The 25,253-nt window shown below is 40.0% G+C and overlaps 1 protein-coding gene and 7 non-coding genes across 8 annotated transcripts in view; 6 read left to right on the top strand and 2 right to left on the bottom strand.

The window, feature by feature from the left end:
• slc25a10a (solute carrier family 25 member 10a) overlaps window positions 1-25,253 on the bottom strand; it is a 229,429-nt gene that overhangs the window by 144,681 nt on the left and 59,495 nt on the right. The window lies entirely within an intron of this gene.
• On the top strand, window positions 3,134-3,347 carry LOC129436923 (small nucleolar RNA U3). Its single transcript, XR_008641995.2, has one exon. It is a non-coding gene; the product is annotated as a small nucleolar RNA U3 (small nucleolar RNA).
• On the top strand, window positions 4,891-5,105 carry LOC141351284 (small nucleolar RNA U3). The gene has a single exon (XR_012359494.1). It is a non-coding gene; the product is annotated as a small nucleolar RNA U3 (small nucleolar RNA).
• LOC129436940 (small nucleolar RNA U3) lies at window positions 7,219-7,432 on the top strand. Its single transcript, XR_008642008.2, has one exon. It is a non-coding gene; the product is annotated as a small nucleolar RNA U3 (small nucleolar RNA).
• LOC141351301 (small nucleolar RNA U3) lies at window positions 8,449-8,662 on the top strand. Its single transcript, XR_012359509.1, has one exon. It is a non-coding gene; the product is annotated as a small nucleolar RNA U3 (small nucleolar RNA).
• LOC129436966 (small nucleolar RNA U3) lies at window positions 9,052-9,265 on the bottom strand. The gene has a single exon (XR_008642032.2). It is a non-coding gene; the product is annotated as a small nucleolar RNA U3 (small nucleolar RNA).
• Window positions 12,176-12,389, top strand: LOC141351285 (small nucleolar RNA U3). The gene has a single exon (XR_012359496.1). It is a non-coding gene; the product is annotated as a small nucleolar RNA U3 (small nucleolar RNA).
• LOC129437006 (small nucleolar RNA U3) lies at window positions 14,034-14,248 on the top strand. Its single transcript, XR_008642059.2, has one exon. It is a non-coding gene; the product is annotated as a small nucleolar RNA U3 (small nucleolar RNA).

The raw sequence follows: 25,253 nt of genomic DNA, 5'->3' as shown, positions 1-25,253 counted from the left end.
ACTTTTCAGACACCTTTAGGGACTTATTAGCGACAAATCTAGCTACTTTTTCTGGCATTGTTGGAGACTTTTTGGAGACTTTGACTTGAAAGCACTTATCATTCAGTCTTCTCAACGAGCAGCTACCGCTCCTTCCGTGGGCTCCACCCCCATACCAAAGCACTCACAGGCGGCCTCGTGCAGCGCAGAGTCTCTCCCATCTGCAGTCAGGGCAGGAGATTATGCTCATCTCTTCGCGGCCAGACGGCAAAATCCTGTATGCGGGAAGCCGGTGTTGTGTCGAAGTCTGTTCCCCCTATGTTCCCCCTATTTTTCCCTTCAATGTAGTGTTTTTATGGCGTTTTTATCACGTTATAGGTTTTATTATTTATATATTTAAAGTTTTAATGGCTACTGAGATGTATATGTGCGCATTTCTGTAATGTATCTGTATTGTTCTTAATGGTAAGTCAATTATTTTTACAGTATGAATCATATTATATGTATAATATTTATTTAATTATGTATGCAAACATTACATTTTTAAAACAACCAGTAAAGGAAAAAAAAGAAAAAGACAGGCTATATTTTAAAAGAAATACCCTAATAGAAAACTGTCAAATGTATGAAATATTTAATAAATTGTATTATAAAATACATGATATTATGCCTTTTTAGTATAACCAATTCAAATCTTTAATCTTTCTAAATGTAACGTGATGAAAACGCTATAAAAGCACTACACTAAAGGGAAACATAGGGGGAACTGAGTTCGACACAACACCGGTGTTGTGTCGAACTCAGTTCCCCCTATAGCGTTTTCATCACGTTACATTTAGAAAGATTAAAGATTTGAATTGGTTATACTAAAAAGGCATATCATGTATTTTATAATACAATTTATTAAATATTTCATACATTTGACAGTTTTCTATTAGGGTATTTCTTTTGCAATATAGCCTGTCTTTTTCTTTTTTTTTTCCCTTTACTGGTTGTAATGTTTGCATACATAATTAAATAAATATTATACATATAATATGATTCATACTGTAAAAATAATTGACTTACCATTAAGAACAATACAGATGCATTACAGAAATGCACACATATACATCTCAGTAGCCATTAAAACTTTAAATATATAAATAATAAAACCTATAACGTGATGGGGGCGCCATGGGGGCACTGCACTGAGGGGAAAAATAGGGGGAACAGACTTCGACAAAACACCGGAGCTGCCATCCCGCGATGACTTACATTTATGGCGGGATATAAATAAATGGTCTTTTAATAAAATAAATCAATGTACAAAAATAAATGTGTTTGAGTAAGCTGAGCAGCAGCACATTCAGAATAGACAAAATGTACGGAGCTGACACGTTAATGAGCTATATACCTACAAAACAACGTTTCCTCTCACATATCATATTAGAAATAGTAGTGAGATTACTATATTGATATAATTATGTACAAACGTTATTACAAACTAAACCACCAGGGGCACAGAACTGCGGAAGTTCGGTAGGTGGCGCTGTCACAAAAATGTAGGGTCATAGAACTGCGGTCATAAAACTGCGGTCATAAAACTGCAGCCTCCGGTTGTGCAGGAATATACTATTGGTCGTTTTGGGTGTGTTTTTTAAAATGCAAATGAGCGGATAAAGTGCAAACACTGATCACAATGATGGTGGTTTGTTGTAATTCAAACTCAATTGTGCTGTCAAGTCCTTCTTTTCTCTCTCTTTCATGGTACGTTTACACCAACCGCGGTAGAGGCGTGAAGCGCGAGTGATTTCAATGTTAAGTCAATGTGCAGACGCGTTGACGCGCGTCAGGAGGTCCCGCGGCGCGGAAGAGGCGTTCGCCGCGGAGCGGAAGAATTGAGCGTTGTGCGCGGTACGCGCGAATGGTGCTTTTGTGCTTTTGCGGTTCACGCGAATTTGCGGCTGACGCCCGAGTTGAAAAATTTGAACTTTGGTGGAATTTCGCGCCGCGTTACCCAATCAGGAGCCTGCCTGCTGCTGTGGTGGCAGCCCCGCCCGGAGTCACTCATTCAAGCAGTCACTCGGAGCTATATGACACAACACACAAGTTCTTATTTCTATAGAGGAGACAGGAATAAAAAGGACCTCGCTTTGAAGAGTGTCAGTAAGGACTTTGGGCAACCTGGTAAGTTGTAATACACACTTCACTTTTGAGTCACGTGACGTTTATCGGCCCGCGCCGTTTATTTTTCCCCTATAGTAAGGTTACCAAATACAAACTGGTAACTCTCTTGATAAATGCACAATCAACATCAGTCATCTTGCAAACAGACACTCGCACAGCAGTTGCCCCTCCCACAAGAAGCGGAGTTTGCCTCGGACGCGCGTCAAATGCTTGCTTTTCCCGCGCGTCTACTCCGCTCTACACGCGCGAATGCATTCAAAGTGTTCAAGCGGCAAACTAGGCGCGGTAGACGCGATTTGACGCCCAAAACGCGTTTGGTGTAAACCCTGCATTAGAGTTCAGATTAAGGAGGCGGTATTATTCTAATAAGATATCCTTATGACATCATAATGAAAGCCAAATTTCAATGACCTGTTTTTGCTCACACCTACAAAGTGGCAATGCTAACATTTTCATCATATGACCCCTTTAAGCAGAGGCAGGGATACATTGACCAGAAAGGGGGAAATCCCACGCCCCCAGCCAACCCCCCCCCCCCCCCCCCCCCCCCCCCCAAATCGCACCCTGATATAAGTATGATTCAAACCTGTCTCAAGCTATCACAAACGCCACAATATTTTTAAACCTGTTTGATATTATCCCCACAGGATCCCGTAGTGTGAGTGAAACAATAACAACTTAATAACAACAATATAACAACAATCCCAGCACAGATTGTATTAATAGAGAAAGGTCAAACAACTGCTCTAACAAATAGGCTATGACTGCCCATGCCACTGTTGTATTCTTAATACTATAAATAACGCATTGTTATTAACAGATTTGCAAACATTCATCAGTTCATAAACTATAGTCCATGCTGAAAGGTTTTATAGTTTTGTGTTTCTGAGCATTTTATTCCTCTCAGAATCATAAAGCCACAACTTACCGTCATTGAGGTTCATTGTCTCTCTGAAGGTGTGTTCAGTAAGCGCAGTGAGACATCAAGACTATGCTTTCAGGGATCATTTCTATAGTTTTAAACTTGGAAATGTGTTTCAGAAGTGTTGAGTCTCTTGAACCATGATGAAGAGTGTTGATGTGTTTCTCTGAGCGTGAATCAAGTAATGGTTGGTGATAATTATCACAGATCATTGCTATTGATGAATGTTCTTTAACCTTAATAAGATTAAAGAAGAGAAGTGCATGATCAGAGTGGAATTGTGGTTTTAGATGAAAAGAAACATTGGATTGAGGATGTTTTTGATTGTGAAGTCAAGTGTTAAAATGCATGTGTTTTGCTGTGATGTGACAGTGTGTACTTTTTGCTGATGTGCTCACACAAAAAATCCCTGCTAAAGATGCTTTCCAACAGGTTTTATTGTAGTTTTTTTCTTTGTATATATTCTTGCAATTGGCAAAGGTGGATTATTGCCACCAACTGGGCTGGAGTGAGATGTTTGGAAAAATAGGTCTGAGTGGGGTTTTTTGAGATTGAGAGAAAAAGATAACAAAGGTTGTGCATGTACATACTGACAGTTTTTTGGTAGACTGCACTATTAGTGTTAGGTCTAGTCCACACGGACATGGATATTTTTTTCACGCGGATCGTGCACACGAAAACCGGAGTATCAGGACACTGAAACCAAGCATATTTGAAAACCCCGGCCAGGGTGAGCTTTTTAAGAAACCCCGGTTACAGTGGTGTCGTGTAGAAAGTAAAACTGGGGGTTTTGCCTTGCGACGTCAGAGTGTGCGCCGTTATCCACTGTGTTTGACGTCAAGATTGTGCGCTGCTGACTGCTTTGTTGATGATTCTGTGCAATGGTGGACGTATCTTGCTAATAATAACTGTGCCAACAGGGTTTCTAACATGTATACAGATAGATTAGTTATCTCACTATATTGCGGAACACGATTTTGGGTTATATCCCCGCCTGCTGGTGTGGCATGCTCTTGACAGCGCTTGATAGCGTGCTTTTGCTTTATTGTGTGGATGGATATTTAATTTAAACCGAGCATGTGTGGACGGGATTTTTTTTAGGGAAAACTCTGGTTATAAATATACCCGTGTCAGTGTGGACTAGGCATTAGTTATCGCAAGTTCACACTACAGCAGTGTTTCTTTTTTTATATAATTATTATTTTTTGGGCCATTTTTGCCTTTATTGATAGATAGTAGACTTGAGAGATGACAGGAAAGTAGAGGGTGGAGAGAGGGGTATGGGATCGGCAAAGGACCTCGAGCTGGGATTCGAACTCGGGTAGCAGAAAGTGCATTTGCACCATATACATTTTCTCACATAAATTCTGGTGAGAAATTTCAACGATCAGGCTATTACTTCATGAATGGACTATCAACCTGCCCATCAATTGGTTGACCTTTCTCTGTTAATACCATCTGCACTGGGATTGGCTGGATTACTTACAAATTGTCATTGTGTCGCTCACATTACGAGATCCTGTGGGGATAATATCAAACAGGTTTTAATATATTGTGGCGTCTGTGATAGCTTGAGACAAGTTTGAATCACGTTGCTGACATACTTGTACTAAACAACATTTGGCTACCGCAACAAGCTTCAAGCTTTCAATGTGTGTTGAACTCTGCAGGATAGTCGATCGCCAGAAGCAGGATTGGGCACCTCTGATTCATAGTATTTCTGAGCATTTCATCCCTCTCTGAATCATAAAGCCACAACTTACCGTCATTGAGGCTCATCGTCTCTCTGAAGGTGTGTTCGGTAAGTACGGTGGGATGTCAAGACTATGCTTTCAGGGATCATTTCTATAGTTTTAAACTAGGAAATGTGTTTCAAAAGTGTTGAGTCTCTTGAACCACGGTGAAGAGTGTTGATGTGTTTCTCTGAGCGTGAATCAAGGAATGGTTGGTGATAATTATCACAGATCATTGCTATTGATGAATGTTCTTTAATCTTGATAAGATTAAAGAAGAGAAGTGCATGATCTGAGTGAGTTTGTAATTTTAGGTTAAAAGAAATAATGTGATGAAGTTGTTTTGTTTGTGTAAACAAATATTAAAATGCCTGTGTTTTGCTGTGATATGACAGTGTTGTAGTTTCTGCTTATTTCAGCAAACATACTGATATATTTTTGGTAGAGTCCATTATTGATGTTAGTATGCATGCAGCTAAACCAAAACGACAACAAGGTTTATTTTCATGTTGTCGTTTTGGTTTAGCTGCATGCATACTACACACAACACACCACTGATGAGGTGCAGATACTACAAAACAAACACTCGATAAAGAGTCGTTCCCGACCATCAGCGAAAATACTTTTTTCTCACGTAAATTCTGGCGAGAAATTTAAACGATCAGGCCATTACTTCACGAATGGATGTTCAACCTGCCCATCACTTGGTTGACCTTTCTCTGTTAATACCATCTGCACTGGGATTGGCTGGATTACTTACAAACTGTCATTGGCTGAATCCGAAACCGCATACTGCCGTACTATATAGTAGGCAAAAAGCAGTAGGCGAACGAATAGTATGTCCGAAACCTCAGTATACGTAAAAGGGTAGGCGAGAATTAGCGGGATTTTGAACTATTTCTCGCGAGATTCAGAGGCACGTGTACTTAAGTATCGTCCAAAACCGCCTACTTACTGAAAATGTAGTAGGGGAAACAGCACGTGAACAGAGTAGTACGTCTGAATCCTCAGTATCCATAAAATCATTAGGCGAGAAATCCCCGGATGCCCTACTGAGTCCGCCCAGATTCTGAAGCATGCATCGGATGGACACTTCTATCCCAGCTTTCCCATGATGCCACGGGAAAGCAAAGCAATCGACTGGAGACCAGCCAATCGGGTGATTTCCATACGTTACACAGGACTCCTCAGCACCCTGACTTCACTCACAGACCCAGGATATACCACAAAGTGCTCAGCTGATTCATGAAAATAAAGCCGTAGAATTGTCACAGCTGTGTTGAGATGACAGTAAATATGTGATGGTTTGTTAGAAAAATACATTTGAAAAAAGTTTTGTTTCATATTGGAATCTATAGGTTTTCATTTATTGTGATGGTTTTATTCATTCATTTTTTTATTCATGTCTCCTGTTGTTTTAATTAAATACAAGAGATTGCTTCACTAAAATGTATATAATCACATTGACTGCATTGTCTAGTTTGCATTCAAGCACAGCTCTCATCTGACAATAGATATTAAATTACAATCTGCTTGTTTTACTTATTTTAGTCCACTACAAAATCATGTAATATCTGTAACACTGACAGAGACCGTAGTAGAGTTGTCAAGTTACTGATGCAATCAGGTGTTAGTGCACCTGTCCCTCATACACACGCATACGTTTTCATGTCTTTATGAGTTTATGCACCGCTGTAAGAACCAACAGGTGGATGACATCAAGTACTGTGAGAGTGATTCCAGAAATCACACGGAAAAGTCTGATTTCGAGTTGCTCTCACGGTATTGTGATGTAAATCTCCTGTCGATTCTTGTAGTTCCACATGAACTTGAACAAGTCTACTACGTCATATGTCATGATAACGTCAACATGGCGAATGCTGTCCATACTCAACGCGAACGTAGGTACTGTCTTAGAGCACATTAAGTAGGTACCCAGTGAAATTCAGTACCTACACAGTAAGTATGCGATTTCGGATTCAGCCATTGTGTTGCTCACATTACGAGATCCTGTGGTGATAATATCAAACAGGTTTTAAAATATTGTGGCGTCTGTGATAGCTCGAGACAAGTTTGAATCATGTTGCTGACATATTTGTACTTAACGACATTTGGCTACCGCAACAAGCTCAGATTTGGTCGTGATGCGAGGAGTTTGTCGCAGAATAAATACAAATACACCTGAAGCAGGTAATCAAGGTCTTCAGGATCACTTGAAAATTGAAGGCAGGTGTGTTTGATTAGAGTTGAACCTGAACTCTGCAGGATAGTCGATCGCCAGAAGCAGGATTGGGCACCTCTGATTCAAAGTGTTTCTGAGCATTTCATCCCTCTCAGAATCATAAAGCCACAACTTACCGTCATTGAGGTTCATCGTCTACCTGAAGGTGTGTTTGGTAAGCACGGCGAGATGTCAAGACTATGCTTTCAGGGATCATTTCTATAGTTTTAAACTAGGAAATGTGTTTTGAAAGAGTTGAGTTTCTTGAACCATGATGAAGAGTATTGATGTGTTTTTCTGAGCGTGAATCAAGGAATGGTTGGTGATAATTATCACAGATCATTGCTATTGATGAATGTTCTTTAATCTTAATAAGACTAAAGAAGAGAAGTGCATGAGCTGAATGGGTTTGTTATTTTAGGTTAAAAGAAAGAATGTGATGAAGTTGTTTTGTTTGTGTAAACAAATATTAAAATGCCTGTGTTTTGCTGTGATATGAAAGTGTTGTAGTTTTTGCTTATTTCAACAAACATACTGATATATTTTTGGTAGAGTCCACTATTGGTGTTAGTTATCATTAGTTCACACTAAAGGATTGAAAAACTACCTGAAACAATGTTTTGCTCACACAGCACAACAAGGTTTATTTTCATGTTGTCGTTTTGGTATAGCTGCATGCATACTACACACAACACACCACTGATGAGGTGCAGATACTACAAAACAAACACTTAATAAAGAGGTGTTCCCGACCATCAGCGAAAATACTTTATCTCACGTAAATTCTGGCGAGAAATTTAAACGATCAGGCCATTACTTCACGAATGGACGTTCAACCTGCCCATCACTTGGTTGACCTTTTTCTGTTGATACCATCTGCGCTGGGATTGGCTGGATTACTTACAAATTGTCATTGTGTTGCTTACATTACGAGATCCTGTGGTGATAATATCAAACAGGTTTTAAAATATTGTGGCGTCTGTGATAGCTCGAGACAAGTTTGAATCACATATTTGTAATTAATGAATTTGGCAAACGCAACAAGCTCAGATTTGGTCGTGATGCGAGGAGTTTGTCGCAGACCTTGGAAATCTGTCCGCGATAGCAAAAAACTAAATCCCCCCTGCAACAAGTTGCAACCTGCAGGCCATGAGACTCAAACCGGCAACTCTCGGGTTACAAGCCAGACTCTCTAACAAATAGGCTATTACTGCCCATGCCACCGATGTATCCTTAATACTATAAATAACGCATTATTAACAGATTTGCACACATCAATTTATTAACTACAGTCCATGATGAAAGGTTTTATAGTTTTATGTTTCTGAGCATTTTGTCCCTCTCAGAATCATAAAGCCACAACTTACCGTCATTGAGGTTTATCGTCTCTCTGAAGGTGTGTTCAGTAAGTGCGGTGAGACATCAAGACTATGCTTTCAGGAATCATTTTTATAGTTTTAAACTAGGAAATGTGTTTCAAAAGTCTTGAGTCTCTTGAACCACGATGAAGAGTGTTGATGTGTTTCTCTGAGCGTGAATCAAGTAATGGTTGGTGATAACTATCACAGATCATTGCTATTGATGAATGTTCTTTAACCTTAATAAGATTAAAGAAGAGAAGCGCATGATCAGAGTGGGGTTTTTTGAGATTAAAAGAAACATTGGATTGAGGATGTTTTTGATTGTGAAGTCAAGTGTTAAAATGCATGTGTTTTGCTGTGATGTGACAGTGTGTACTTTTTGCTGATGTGCTCACACAAAAATCGCTGCAAAAGATGCTTTCCAACAGGTGTTTTAGCATTTGTTCTAAACTTGTGGACCTATTTTTCCAAACGTCTCACTCCAGCCCAGTTGGTGGCAATAATCCACCTTTGCCAATTGCAAAAATATATTCAAAGTCTCCATCGCGGAGTAATACCGTACCTCACAGCACATCTAATACAAGTCACTGGAGTTGGAAAAAAACTATGATAAAACCTGTTGGAAAGCATCTTTAGCACAGAGTTTTGTGTGAGCACACCTGAAAATCCACTCTGATCACACACTTCTCTTCCTTAATCTTATTAAGATTAAAGAACATTCATCAACAGCAATGATCTGTGATAATTATCACCAACCATTCCTTGATTCACGCTCAGAGAAACACATCAACACTCTTCATTATGGTTCAAGAGACTCAACTCTTTTGAAACACATTTCTTAATATAAAACTATAGAAATGATCTCTGAAAGCATAGTCGTGATTGGTAATTGCACTTACCGAACACACCTTCAGAGAGACGATGAACCTCAATGACGGTAAGTTGTGGCTTTATGATTCTGAGAGGAACAAAACGCTCAGAAACACAAAACCATAAAACCTTTCAGCATGGACTGTAGTTAATGAATTGATGAATGTTTGCAAATCTGTTCATAACAATGCGTTATATAGTATTAAGAATACAACAGTGGCATGGGCAGTCATAGCCTATTTGTTACCCTTACACCGCACGAGTCTGCGGCGTGTTACGGCTCCGAAGAGGCAACCCGAACTGATCGCGGTCATTCTAGTCAATGTTTGTGTTTACATCAGATGCACCGTGGCACGTTTCAAGAGCGTCCCAGAAGCTGCTCTACGCGCCACTTCGCTAAAGATAGGTGCCTAGGCTATTTTTGACGTGCGCCACGTTGAAGCCGCACCGTAAATATAAAATAAAAATCAAAAATCCTGTCAATTTCAAAATAAACACTTTGTGCAGACTCCCGTATTTCACATCATCTTGCTCACAGGCACTGTATGTGAAATAAACATAATTGAGGATGTGTTTTAGACGAAGATGCATAGCTAAATACTGTAATATTTGTCCATCCTAACTGAATTTTTATGTTTATTCACTTTTTTACTACAGAACAACAAAATAGGACAATTCAAAAAACTAAACAATATACAGAATGAATCCTAACAAAATATTAACATTTAGCCAACCTATCCATGTTATAACTCAGAAAATCAAGAAAAACGTCTGACAGGAAAATCACGTGACGTTCTACTGCTGCTCTTCTGATCTGCTTCTTGTGTCAGTTGGCACCGCGTAGAAGACGAAACAAAGCCACCTCGGAGCCGTAACGCACCGCAAACTCGTGCGGTGTAAATCAGGGGTAAAGGTTACCACATACAAACCGGTAACTCTCTCGATAAATGCACAATTAACATCAGTCATCTTGCAAACAGACAACCGCATAGCACTTGCCCCTCCCACAAGAAGCGGAGTTTGCCTCTGACGCGCGTCAAATGCTTGCTTTTGCCGAGCGTGTACTCTGCTCTAGACGCGCGAAAGCATTCAAAGTGTTCAAGCGGCAAACTAGGCGCGGTAGAGGCGATTTTGACGCCCAAAACGCGGTTGGTGTAAACTCAGCATTAGAGAGTCGGGCTTATCACAAATTATGAGCTTATAGACGATTTTTTTATAATTCTTGACAAAATTAGAATATAGTAAAAGTTTTTTTTTTTTTTAGTTTTAGGTGGCCCTGTTGAAAAGTGGGGCCGTGCCTGAGCTATAGGACATCGTCTTTCCAAACATAACCTGCGCGAAAGAGAAAAAATTAATGCGTCTCTGTCCACAGCACATTTCAAAACATTTTAATTCATAAAAATAAATCATGAGAACATGAACTTCATTACTGCATTTGCAGGAATTGTAAAATCTTTTTTCTTATAAACTCATGAAGCAGCCTAACGCAATATTTTTACTCTAATAGCTTTTCTTTCCCGACACATATGAACTGTGATCATGCACAACCAAAAAAACACGCAAGAATTAAATCTTGAATGGCAAAACTATATGGCACAATGTAATGTCAACTTAAACATAATAAATATGAACAATGGATTGATTGCAAAGTTAAACCATTACAGTAGAAACAGTTTTAATGCTGCTTTTAAAGTAATAACGTTAACTTTACATCGCGCTGCTGAGCTACAGTGAAATTATAGAAAAGACAGATGTATTATGTGTTAGTCACGAACTGGTCGCGCCCGCGCCTCGCTAAACGCATCATTGCCGTTTAAATATGCGTAACTTCGGCCATTCTCAGTGGTGTGACTAGGACACTAACTCTGCTTGTCATCATAAACAGATAATCAGATTGTGATGTTTATTCCCGCTTAATTAATATCCTGAATAATATGCTGCTGAATATGCTGCTTTCCTTTGTTTCGACACACAGCTCCACAACCATCTCGCAAGTGCGGTGAGTTGTAACCGGGTGTGTAACCAATCAGATAGCGCCGTGGGCGGGACATTGAGCAAGTCTTCAGAGTGGTGAATACAGAGAGGCTGCGCGGCAGCTCTACCAGAGCCAGCCAAAGTAGCGCATTTTAAAATAAAATTTACTATAATCAAACCACAGACCCGTGATAAGTTTTGTGATCCGTCTCGCCACTAGTGTAGTAGCACTGATCACTTTGAGGGGGGGGATAAAAATTATTAAGCAGAGGCAGAGATACATTGACCAGAAAGGGGGAAATCCCACGCACCCCCCCCCCCGGCAAATCGCACCCTGATATAAGTATGATTCAAACCTGTCTCCAGCTATCACAAACGCCACAATATTTTTAAACCTGTTTGATATTATCCCCACAGGATCTCATAATGTGAGTGACACAATAACAACTTGTAATCCCATCACAGATTGTATTAATAGAGAAAGGTCAAACAACTGCTCTAACAAATAGGCTATGACTGCCCATGCCACTGTTGTATTCTTAATACTACACTCCAAAAAATTTGCTGTAATTTTGCAGCTGGTTGCCAGGAACTTACTGTAGAAGATAAAGTCAAAAAATGTTTCATGTTCATTTAACTTTGAACAAAATGTTGCCAGTAAATAACACAAATGTAAAATCTACAGTAAGTTAATGGCAGCTAGTTGCCAGTAATACCCATTAATACTGTAATTTCTACAGATATTTTTTACAGTGTATAAATAACGCATTGTTATGAACAGATTTGCAAACATTCATCAGTTCATAAACTATAGTCCATGCTGAAAGGTTTTATAGTTTTGTGTTTCTGAGCATTTTGTCCCTCTCAGAATCATAAAACCACAACTTACCGTCATTGAGGTTCATTGTCTCTCTGAAGGTGTGTTCGGTAAGCACGGTGGAATGTCAAGACTATGCTTTCAGAGATCATTTCTATAGTTTTAAACTAGGAAATGTGTTTCAAAAGTGTTGAGTCTCTTGAACTACGATGAAGAGTGTTGATGTGTTTCTCTGAGCGTGAATCAATGAATGGTTGGTGATAATTATCACAGATCATTGCTATTGATGAATGTTCTTTAATCTTAATAAGATTAAAGAAGAGAAGTGCATGATCTGAGTGGGGTTTTTTGAGATTGAGAGAAAAAGATAACAAAGGTTGTGCATGTACATACTGACAGTTTTTTGGTAGAGTGCACTATTAGTGTTAGGTCTAGTCCACACGGACATGGGTATTTTTATAGCTGTGAGTTTTTTCACGCGGTTCGTGCACACGAAACCGGAGTATCAGGACACTGAAACTGAGCATATTTGAAAACCCCGGCCAGGGTGAGCTTTTTAAGAAACCCCGGTTACAGTGGTGTCGTGTAGAAAGTTAATCTGGGGGTTTTGCCTTGCGACGTCAGAGTGTGCGCCGTTATCCACTGTGTTTGACGTCAAGATTGTGCGCCGCTGACTGCTTTGTTGATGATTCTGTGCAATGGTGGACGTATCTTGCTAATAATAACTGTGCCAACAGGGCTTCTAACATGTATACAGATAGATTAGTTATCTCACTATATTGCGGAACACGATTTTGGGTTATATCCCCCCCTGCTGGTGTGGCATGCTCTTGACAGCGCTTGATAGCGTGCTTTTGCTTTATTGTGTGGATGGATATTTAATTTAAACCAAGCATGTGTGGACGGGATTTTTTTTTAGGGAAACTCCGGTTATAAATATACCCGTGTCCGTGAGGACTAGGCATTAGTTATCGCAAGTTCACACTACAGCAGTGTTTCTTTTTTTATTATTTTTTTTTTTGGCCATTTTTGCCTTTATAGATAGATAGTAGATTGCTTTATTGTGTGGATGGATATTTAATTTAAACCGAGCATGTGTGGACGGGATTTTTTTTTAGGGAAAACTCCGGTTATAAATATACCCGTGTCCGTGTGGACTAGGCATTAGTTATCGCAAGTTCACACTACAGCAGTGTTTCTTTTTTTATTATTTTTTTTTTGGCCATTTTTGCCTTTATAGATAGATAGTAGATTTGAGAGATGACAGGAAAGACGAGGGTGGAGAGAGGGGTATGGGATCGGCAAAGGAACTCGAGCTGGGATTCGAACTCGGGTAGCAGAAAGTGCATTTGCACAATATGTCGGAGTGCTGCCCACGACACCATCGGCTCCGACTACAGCAGTGTTTCTGACCATCAGTGAAAATACATTTTCTCACATAAATTCTGGTGAGAAATTTCAACGATCAGGCCATTACTTCATGAATGGACTATCAACCTGCCCATCAATTGGTTGACCTTTCTCTGTTAATACCATCTGCACTGGGATTGGCTGGATTACTTACAAATTGTCATTGTTTCACTCACATTACGAGATCCTGTGGGGATAATATCAAACAGGTTTTAATATATTGTGGCGTCTGTGATAGCTTGAGACAAGTTTGAATCACGTTGCTGACATACTTGTACTAAACAACATTTGGCTACCGCAACAAGCTTCAATTTGGTCGTGATGCGAGGAGTTTGTCGCAGAATAAATACAAAAACACCTGAAGCAGCTAATCAAGGTCTTCAGGATCACTTGAAAATTGAAGGCATGTGTGTTGAACTCTGCAGGATAGTCGATCGCCAGAAGCAGGATTGGGCACCTCTGATTCATAGTATTTCTGAGCATTTCATCCCTCTCTGAATCATAAAGCCACAACTTACCTTATCATTGAGGTTCATCGTCTCTCTGAAGGTGTGTTCGGTAAGTACGGTGAGATGTCAAGACTATTCTTTCAGGGATCATTTCTATAGTTTTAAACTAGGAAATGTGTTTTGAAAGAGTTGAGTCTCTTGAACCACGATGAAGAGTGTTGATGTGTTTCTCTGAGCATGAATCAAGGAATGGTTGGTGATAATTATCACAGATCATTGCTATTGATGAATGTTTTTTTAATCTTAATAAGATTAAAGAGGAGAAGTGCATGATCAGAGTGGATTTGTTGCAGAACATGATGTCTAAGCATATATTGAAATGCATGTATAAGTGTTCACTGAGGGTGGACTATTAATAAACATCATTGTTAATTTAAAGGGGACATATTATGAAAATCTGACTTTTTCCATGTTTAAGTGCTATAATTGTGTCCCCAGTGCTTCTATCAACCTAGAAAATGTTAAAAAGATCAACCCAATAACTTAGTTTTGGTAAACCATTTTCTGCAAGCATGTCAAAAAATAGGTCATTGTAATTTGGCCCTTATTGTGATGTCAGAATAAGGTAATACCGCCCCCTTTATCTGCACTATCCAACCACAGCACAACCATTTAGTATGGAGAGAAAGAGAGAGATCAAATATTTCACAGCACAATTGAGTTTCAATTGCAACAAACCACCATCATTGTGATCAGTGGTTGCACTTCATCCGCTCATTTGCATTTTAAATGACACACCCAAAACGGCACACTTTTGCTCAGACCTAGTTTAGACTTAGTTTACATCTTTAAAAAAATCTCATAATATGTCCCCTTTAAAGGATTACAAAATGCTTGTGAAAAGAAAAATACACTATAGAGAATTTATCAAACAAAGAGCGAGAGGAGAAAATAAATATAAAAAATATAAAAGTAAGTTAAACAATATCTTACGGTTATGCAAAAAAGATAATTACAGTAAATTGTTGAATAAAAATATAAATAATATTAAAGTAATATGGGACATATTAAACAGTATAATTACAAATAATTCTCGGCAACAAAGCTTTTTTATAGTATTATTTTATTGATAATAATACTATAAAGCAGTGTTTCTCAACCCTGGTCCTCAAGGACCCCCTTCCAGAATGTTTTAGATGTCTCCTTAATTAACACACCTGATTTAAATTATTAGCTTGATAGGGAGACAGAAACACCATTCACACAGACCTTTGGTCCCAGAAAATACCTGTAAAATTGCCAGACAAGCGTCTGTGTGAACACAAACTCGTCCCGTTAATCTGGGATCGTTGCCGGAAAGAGGACCTAGTTAGATACACGGAAAACCCTCTGTGTGAACAAGAAGCCGAAACAATGCCGTAATGGGCGTGTCGTAGTGAGGACGTGCCCGTCATCACAACAAAGTTATGGCTCAGCTCCTTAAAACGAGAAATAACATGCATATAAACATTTACCACGAGAAATGTTGCAAACTAGATTGAAGCAGTTATCAGGAAATGATAAATGAGGCGCATAAACAATGACGCATGTGCCATAGTGAGGATGCACGTCATGGCAACATGAAGTTGGTTCAACTCTTTAAAATGAGGGATTTACAACATTCACGATGAGAAATGTCAGCAAACTGGACTGAAGCAGATATCAGGTAAGTTAGCTCGTTACTTACTGCGTTGAAACGGAGATCATTCAGCAGCATAAAAGAATATTGCGTCACATGCTCATTTGAGCTATAATAAACAAAGATACCCGCGTGTCATCCCAACAAGATATATCGTTCAGCTCCTCAAAATGCGGGTTTTAAATGCATATAAACAATCACGATGAGAAATGTCTGAAAACTGTAGCAGAGATCAGGGAGCTCGTCAAATATCCACTCTGAAGCTGAGATCATTCACCAGCACTGTGCGTTCATGCGCTCCTGTTTAGTCTTATCATAAACAAAAATGCATGTTTCTGGAGAGAGAAATAATAAATAATATGCAAACTTCAGACACTGCGTAGAAGAGAGGGCATTACTTTCAACAGTTCACATGTCTTTCCGGGACCATCAGATGCCAGCTAATCATGGCAGTGTGAATGAACAAAAAAATTGAACGATTCCGGAAAAATCCAGGATGCCTTTTCCGTGTATTTTATAGAATGTCTGTGTGAAAAGCCTATTCTGGAAGAAGGCTGATGATTGGTTCAGGTGTTTTAAATAAGGAGACATCTAAAACTTTCTGGAAGGGGGTCCTTGAGCAGGGCCGGATTAACCATATGGGCAACTGGGCAATTGCCCAGGGGCCCAAGACCTCCAAAGGGCCCAGGGCAGCAAGGGCACGAGCAAAATACTGTATCTGGTAATCTCCCGCTCGCCGCTTTATATTAAACAAACTGTCAACACGGGCTTTTGCGCTGCAATTGCAAAGAGAGACGCTGCGCTTATTACTTTGAACGTGAGTTGAGAGCGGTTGAGTCTCATGCAGACTGACCAATGAAGAGAAAGCCTCAGGTTAAGACCCTATCCTCATTGGTCAGTCCGCATGAGGTGGGTCAAAGGTTCGCCAAGCATTACGTGACGCAAGGCTTTGGTACAACAGAAAAAACGAGACACGGAGAAGCTAAGTGGGAGCGCGAAGCGGAAATTAAAAAAGGAAAAGGGCATCAGAAACGCAGAAAATGTAAAGTATAAACAGTGGTGTAGTCTACGTGATACGCAGGAATCTGCGCGATCCGATCGGCGTATGAAATCAAATTATAGCGGCGCAAAAGTGACTGGGGAGCAGAGAACCCACAGGCGAGTGACAACAAAGTAGCGCGAGAGCGATTCCAGTTATCACATTAAGAAATCTGCTTTGAATCGCTCTCGCGGTACATTGACATCATCAAGAGGTCTGCTTAGCGCCAAATGAACTTGAAGTCGAACCTGCAGTGTAGCTGTTCACGCGACACTGTAAATAAACCAACCATGTGGAGAGTTGAACGAGTGAAGCAGTGAACAACATAAAATCCGGAGAGTTAACAACGCACATGTGAGTAAACAACATTTAAATCATCAATCCAGTTTGGAGTACTTTATCTGGAGGTAAGGCTCATAACATCATAAGAACATCATAAGAACATCATATGATGTTCTTGTAATAATAATTAAGTAAAAGCCTATTTTCATTTTTAGACAATGCTTGTATATGCAAAAAATAAGCTTTTTATATCAATGACTATGCATATCAAAGTTAATCCATGGCCATCTTAAATGTGTATTAATTAAAAAGTTCTGTTAAGTGAGCTTCCGTCAATGACGAGGACAACTCAGCTAAGTAAGCCAGGACTTTTCTACACCGCCAGGTTACTTTTATTGTACAGATGCTGATGTGTTTTGTTTTCATAGCATCATTTGTGAGTGAATGTCTTTGATAGGGGACATAGTAGTGCATTTGTATGAGCATTTAAATATTTGTAAATCAAAATACACCTGATGACAGTTAGAATTTAAGGTATTGAGTATATGTACTGTATAATACAGTAATACAGGGGCGTCACTAGGCCCTTTTTAGGGGGGCTTCAGCCCAGCCCCCCTAAAAATTATTTGATTCATTAATTTGTGATCGCGTCAGTCACCTATAAAAACTCTTTAGAAAAGGCAGCTTGCTGCGTCAAGTTTCGGCTCCTCCCCTGATCTGAGTCAGCATGGATTTAGCGCGTTTTTCAATCCGCAGGGGGGCCGAGCAGAGCGAACACATCAGTAGTACAAGGTGTGTGCAAGGCGGACTGGCGGCTGTTCTGGCCCGCCGTGCAGTCAGCGCAGGTTGACATGTGAAAATTATATGACATGAATGAATGACGGACCTCTTAAAATCTACGAATCAGGCAATCGCGGTGCGAAAATGCCAGCACATGAACTTACGGCGGCAACCCACTGCCTTTTTGGCTTTATCTAACAAATATGCAGCGCAAAGGAGAAGCAGAGAGAGAGACAGACGCAGCGAGATGCTGCAAAATCACAGAAATATTCGCCAAGAAGGGAGCAGGTCAGTCAAGTTACCAGTAAACGCACACATCTATATATTATTATTGCTGATTAACGTAACATGTTTTAAAGTCAGGTGCTGGCGTGATGCATTGCTTAATGTACAGTTGCTCTTAACGCATCAAGCAGATTATTTCATGCAGCAAAACAAACACCAGGTGATTGTGAAGTTTATCATTTTATAAAAATGTTAGCTTAGCGTAGCGTAGCAGAGGTTCTACCAGGAAACTCGAATGTTACGTCATTCATTTCACAAGGCGCAATCAATCACCCTGAGAGTATATAAGGCTTGTACTCATCTGTCTTTGCGTTCGCAGATACTGATGCCAGCATTTACACGCTCGATGTTCAGTGCATATGTACACTAAAGCGTTGTTACCTGTAAACACGCCGATTCAAATGATGAGTGATTTTATCGGGCATTCGAACTGTTTTCCTGGGATTTTCTCATCTCGTTTCGTTTCACCTGCACCATCGCGAGGAGCTCTCACAGAAGGTTAAAGACTTAAAAAGGGAAGTCTTCAAGCTTCCTTAAAAGTGTGTAACCCTGCAGTACACAGGGAAGGATACCACAGGCCGTTTCTTTTATGAACAGTGCAAGAACATTTGGATGATCTATAAAGTGTAACCATAATATTAATTGACTGTCGCACACTCTGAACGCCCGCAGCAGATGTCACTAATCATCATTGATTGGCGAAGCGCTGCACCTGCACGCTGGGAGTCGCCGTGGCGGCTTTGGAAGAATGCTGAAGTTTGTTTTCTCCCTCATCACAGGATCTTTGTCTTTCATCTACAATACCAAATGCTCCGCTTATAATTGGTTTTAAACCGTACGCGAATGTTTTGTGAAGCAAAGACATGGAATCGACTTGGATGAAGAGACTATTGCTCGGGAAATTTCACACATTAAATTCTGCGTGTATGCAATGCATGACATGCTGCAAACAGGCAAATGACGCGGTCTAATGTTCGCGTGTTTCATTGGAATAAGGAATGCGCAAAGTATACGAGCTTCATCTGAACTGTCCCTTTCAGTGTTTTCCTAAAACATCAATAATAAGGTACTATTTATTCATGTAACAGGTCTTGCAACGTCCTATACCTGCTATGGTACTACAATGCAAGTTGCTTAATGCAATCTGTTCATATCAAATGCAAATATTCACGTTAGATCTTCACTCACCTGACCCTAATTACAGACTTTAAGGATACGGGGATACGCTATTTTACGAACTTTAAATTTTATGGTAGGATACACCATTAATATATCATTGGAGAATAAATCCTGGTCATACAGCGTAAAGTTTTCAAGCACACATTTTGTTGCTGAGCAAATCGTAAGTGTGTGTGTGGTTGAATGGCAATAGTAATGCATATTGTCAATTTTGAGCACGGGGTTCAGCATAAATGTTTCCATCTAAAGCTTTGTGCTTTAAGATCTTCAGTTATGCACATGTATAAAGTACGAGAATGCATCAACTTTTAACTGTACTTTTCAAATGAGACTTTATTCCAGATCTCAGTCAACTTCTTATCCGAGCTCGGTTGCGTTGAACATCCCATCTATGTATTTGGATTATCTTCTCCTAAGGTAAGCTCTCTTATTCATTATGCTGGATTGGCTGATAGTGCACAGTACATGCGTTTACAACCGAAAGATAGCAATGACTATGTCTTACAGCGCAATATGGAGACGGAGCTAATGTTGCGTGGTGTCTTTAATACAATTACGTGCATTGGTGTTATTCCTGAGGGCTTGCCGTTGTTTTGATCGGTGTGCATTATGTGGATGTCTCAACAAAGTTGAGCCTGTAAACCCTCATGTCGAGTTTGTTTGTATGCAGTAGACCTCACTTAAAGTTGAAAAACGTGCGCTTGCCTCTTCAAGAATACAACAGGATGCATCAGTTTAAACCATTAAGTGCATTGTGCTTTATTGGCGACGCAGGCACACAGAATATGCGTATGGGTAGGCTACAGCGGATGTCTGGATACTGGTTTGAAGATGTAATGTGACTGCTAGCTTTAAATCACATCACGTAATTCCTATTTAAAGTGCTGTTGAACGTTGGCAACATATGTGTCGCCCGAAATGGTGGTGCACCAGCTATACAGAATACAAACACAATTCCTTCTTGTTTTAGCATGGAACCCAATGGAAATAATGTCTAAATATTTTTTCGAGTGGTGTTATGTTTGAATATAGTGGTGTTCGATTATCTTATGTGTTTCAACTATTTAATTCTAATCGTCATATGCTGTTTTAATGAATTCCAACATGACTGGAGAATTGGAATGCATCTGAAATAACTTGTTTCTAATTTAATTCAATGTTTTGTTTAAAGCCTGGAATATAACACAGGATTTTTTCACTCTGACAAGATTATAGCAGCAAACGCATTGTGCGGTGATCATGCTGAATTTCTCATAATGTCAGAAAACTATTGTAGGCTATCTTGGATAAAAGACCAGGAAAACGTCCATCTTTGAACTTCTCCCACCGTACGACACTGTACCACCGACGAAAAGCCACGATCATAGAAATCTGATGATTGTTTCACGATGGAAATTTTTCGTCTGGGAAAGGCGAAATCATGCCGTTATAATTCTAAGTGATAACTTCATAAGGAACTTTGTCTGGAATTAGAAGTGTACAATCTACTTGCTCTGCATCCTCAAGAAAATAGCGAAACATGCATCAACTTTCCATATAACCACATTACACCGGCTGCTAGGATTTAAAACATTATAACAGCGCGGCTGCTACACGAGGCAAGCTATTTTAATATATATACATGTTTTTACACAGACTACGGACATGCAGTTCTATAAGTGCTTTATTTTCAATGCCTGCATTACCAACAGGGCTCTTTATCGACTTCCAGGAACTCTAATTGCATACGGCTGCAAGGATTTGAATATGCATAATTGCTACATGTACTGTACAAGACTTTAGCTTTCGTTAGCACTGGGCCGTGCACACTTGCCGCGTGCACGCAGGTTGTCACGTTTCACGTCCGCAGTCGTGTATGGTGCGGCTTCGATCATTTCTGGATTGCCAGTGTGGTGGAGGATCTTTCAACAAATAATTCAGAACTCTTAAGTGCACATCATGTAAGACTATTTGCACAAAACTGTTACGTTTAATCATGCTATTATGGTTAGTCAAAATTTAAGCTGTAAACTTTCATCTAGAAGGCTATTACGTTCGGAGTACATCCATCTATCAACTGCACAACCCTACTGGTACCGCGCCTCAGTTTTTGGGGGGTCTTAATTTACATCGTAAACGGAGAATTGTATATAATCACCTATGTCATGGCGAAGCAAGCAAGAAAAGGCAATGGGTTATTTCTTAAACCCAAAAGTGCACAAAGCAGAACCAGAATGAAGACCAGAATACAGGACTAAAAAGTGATGACGGCAAACTACACTCGACAAAGGACAACTGAAACACAAGGACTATATATTCATGTGGGTAAACAAGATATCAAGACACACCTGGGGAAACAATCTAGAACAAGGACCAACGAACTACAAGAACTACAGACATGGATGAATTACAGAACTTCAAATAAAGAGTACAAGACTGGGGAAACCCAAGACACGACAGTGACACCGTGCAATCTTTAGCATCAGTCAGATTTGTTTGTAACCATAGAATCTTCTCCCTACTTTTATAATGACAATATAAAAGCATGCATACACCAATTGTGTCTCTTCATCAGGAGCCGAGCTCCTTATTTCATTGTGTGCAGGAAACCACAATGACGGTCAATTCAATATCGGCAAGCAGTAATCAAGGTATGTTTAAGCAAACTACTGGTGGTGGTGGTGTATTTGACCATGCTAAATCATGGCCTTTGCCGTTTATATCATTTCTCACTCTGGCATAATGTTGCCTTCTGCGGCCTACGCGGCCTCTCTGCTATCAAGCCTAACGTGGCAGCCTTCTACGGATATCCTCTACTGCTGATATTACGTTCGACATTTATGGACATGTTTATGGTATGTACCTTTTATCAATACTGGTGGTGGTGAATCTTATTGCAAGCTAACCTGTTGGCTTTTCCTACTGGGCATATCGTTGCCTTCTACGGCCTATGCGGCCTATCTAACCCTGGCATATCTTTGCCCTTCATGGCCTACACAGCCTCTCTCAACACGGCATATCGTTGCCTTCTATGGCCATGCGGCCTTTCTCACTCGGCATATCGTTGCCTTCTATGGCCTACGCGGCCTATCTCTATCTGGCATATCGTTGCCTTCTATGGCCTACGCGGCCTATCTCTATCTGGCATATCGTTGCCTCCTATGGCCTACGCGGCCTATTTCTCTGGCATATCGTTGCCTTCCAAAGGCCTACGCGGCCTTTTCTCACTAGGCATATCGTTGCTTTCTATGGCCTACGCGGCCTATCTTTGTCTGGCATATCGTTGCCTTCTAAAGCCTACGCGGCTTTTTCCCACTAGGCATATTGTTGCCTTCTACGGCCTACGCGGCCTACTTCTCCAGCCTATCTCAATCTGGCATATCGTTGCCTTCTATGGCCTATGCGGCCTATTTCTCTGGCATATCGGTGCCTTCCATAGTCCCATGCGGCTTTCTACGCATTGGCTTTTCGTTGCTTTCTATGGCCTACGCGGCCTATCTCTGTCTGGCATATCGTTGCCTTCTAAAGCCTATGCGGCCTTTTCCCACAAGGCATATTGTTGCCTTCTACGGCCTACGCGGCCTATCTTTCAGCCTATCTCTCCAGCCTATCTCTCTCTGGCATATTGCTGCCTTCTATGGCCTAAGCAGCAATCCCATGGCCTCTTACGGCATACGTCAATGTCAGTAGATAACAATTTCTCTTATCTGTTTCAGGAGCCTCAAAGAAACACTGGTGGGTACCGATCATCGTGATCAATTTTTGGGGATTAGATTCTGGCCTGTCTTCATCTTCAGACAGGAACCGCAAGAATCCGTGACCCCCGGATTTGAACTATGGTCGGGGCCTACGCCAAAGAAATATACTGTGTTACATTCCAACCTTGGTTGCTAACTACTGTTAAATAAACGCATATCAATTCTTAACCTATCTTCGAGTCTTTCTGGTAGAAATGTTAGCTTAGCGTAGCGTAGCAGAGGTTCTACCAGGAAACTCGAATGTTACGTCATTCATTTCACAAGGCGCAATCAATCACCCTGAGAGTATATAAGGCTTGTACTCATCTGTCTTTGCGTTCGCAGATACTGATGCCAGCATTTACAACCCACCCTCCCTACCACCATCACCAGGTCGGTTCCGTCCATACTTGGGGGGGGGGGGATTAGATTCTGGCCTGTCTTCATCTTCAGACAGGAACCGCAAGAATCCGTGACCCCCGGATTTGAACTATGGTCGGGGCCTACGCCAAAGAAATATACTGTGTTACATTCCAACCTTGGTTGCTAACTACTGTTAAATAAACGCATATCAATTCTTAACCTATCTTCGAGTCTTTCTGGTAGAACTTGTTTTTTTGTGGAAAAACTGGATCAAAAGTGCAAATCAAGCTTTTTATGGCAATTTCACCTTATATTTGCAGTTCTTTAAAATAACTTTTTTAAATCTAATAATATAAGTAAAGTATAGGTTATTAAATATGTTTGTTTCATTTAAAATATTAATATTTCAACATTTGAACTCCTTCCTTTTAAAAAGTGTATGCCACATGTGTATTTGTCTGTGGTATGGTAGACTACATTGTGTATTACTTGTAAGTTTTTGAGGGTTCACCTACTAGACATAGGGGCTGTTTCCCAGACAGGGCTTAAGTCTAGTTCAAGACTAAAATGCCTGTTTAAGTTTTAGTTCTTAACTAAAAGTAGCTTGCACTAACATATCTTAAAATAGACCAGTCACATTGTTTTGTCTCAAGATGCACACCTGTAATATTTTTGTAAGATATGCTTGTAAAAACTACATAAACATCATAATATAACTAAGGCCTAGTCCTGGCTTAATCTAAACCCTGTCCTGAAAACCACATCATACTGCATCTTGACAACTCAGTATTAAGGTAGATCACTTGTTGGTCAGTCCCCTTTTCTATATTTTAGATCTGTATAAATTTGTTCCCAGATTAACACAGTGTCTATATCAACAATTAATATTAACCTTTAAGATAAATTACAATAAAACAGTAAAAACAGCAAAATGATGTGTTTGTACTGGAAACGTGTGTTGTGTATTTGCACAGTGAATAATGAATCAGGAAGTCATTGTAAAAAAATCTCCATTCCCAACTGAAAATTTTCTTGTCCCATTTATGAAACACAAGGAATACAATGGAATAGTGGATTGCAATAAGGTTGGTAGTATACAACCCTACCGTAATAGTAAAATAATATTTTTTATAAAACGGTTAGTTCCAATCCTTGATTCTGATTGGTCAATAGGTGTGCTTTATTCACAATAAAACACTGCCATGACCGCTTCACCCAACGGTTCTATTTAATATCGCTGCGCCCTTAGCAACACCCTTAGCAACACATAAACATATAATGAGACCAAGTCTGAGAACAGTTTGTTGTTTTTATTTGAGCTTTCATGTTGTTGTTCGCAGTCAGGGACTATTTTTTCTAGCGGAAGGAATGCTTTTATTGATTTAACTTCATGAAAGTTGCACTAATATTTTTTTTACTTTAATATTGTGTGGTAACCGTTTTATAAAAGCGGTAAGGTACTCGAGGCAAGTGCTGTGTCGTGGGTGGGTAGCGGCTGAAGGGGTTGCAGGCACTCCGCTTCGCAACGTGCCTAGCAACGCCCTTCGGCCGTTGCTTGTTCACGGTGCAGCGCGGCCTCTCGTGCCTTATTGCTTACTTAAATCATACCCTTACTGGGGGCTGAGCCCCCCTAAAAGGAAAATCCTAGAATCGCCCCTGCAGTAATATATTCTGTATATGACCATATTATGGTGATCCTGGGGTCGTGATGATGGGGCCCTTGAATATTGTTGCCCAGGGTATAACAAAGTGTTAATCTGGCCCTGTCCTTGAGGACCAGGGTTGAGAAACACTGCTATAAAGGACAATATAGGTGATGTGGTTAATAGCTTTAATAATTTTTTTGAGAGTTTTGAACCAAATTTGGCAGAACAAATTCCAGATCCATTGTTATCTGAAGATTGGAGTGATAATTTAAAAGAAAGGAATCCAAACTCAATGTTTCTTACTGAGGTGGATGAAAAAGAAATAATATACATTGTAGACAGTTTTAAATACAAAACATCTACTGATTGCAATGACATTG

The sequence above is a fragment of the Misgurnus anguillicaudatus genome, chromosome 19 (assembly GCF_027580225.2).
Source record: "Misgurnus anguillicaudatus chromosome 19, ASM2758022v2, whole genome shotgun sequence".
Lineage (NCBI taxonomy): Eukaryota > Metazoa > Chordata > Actinopteri > Cypriniformes > Cobitidae > Misgurnus > Misgurnus anguillicaudatus.
Note: the sequence above shows the minus strand (reverse complement) of the source record. Positions and strands in the feature narration are given on the sequence as shown.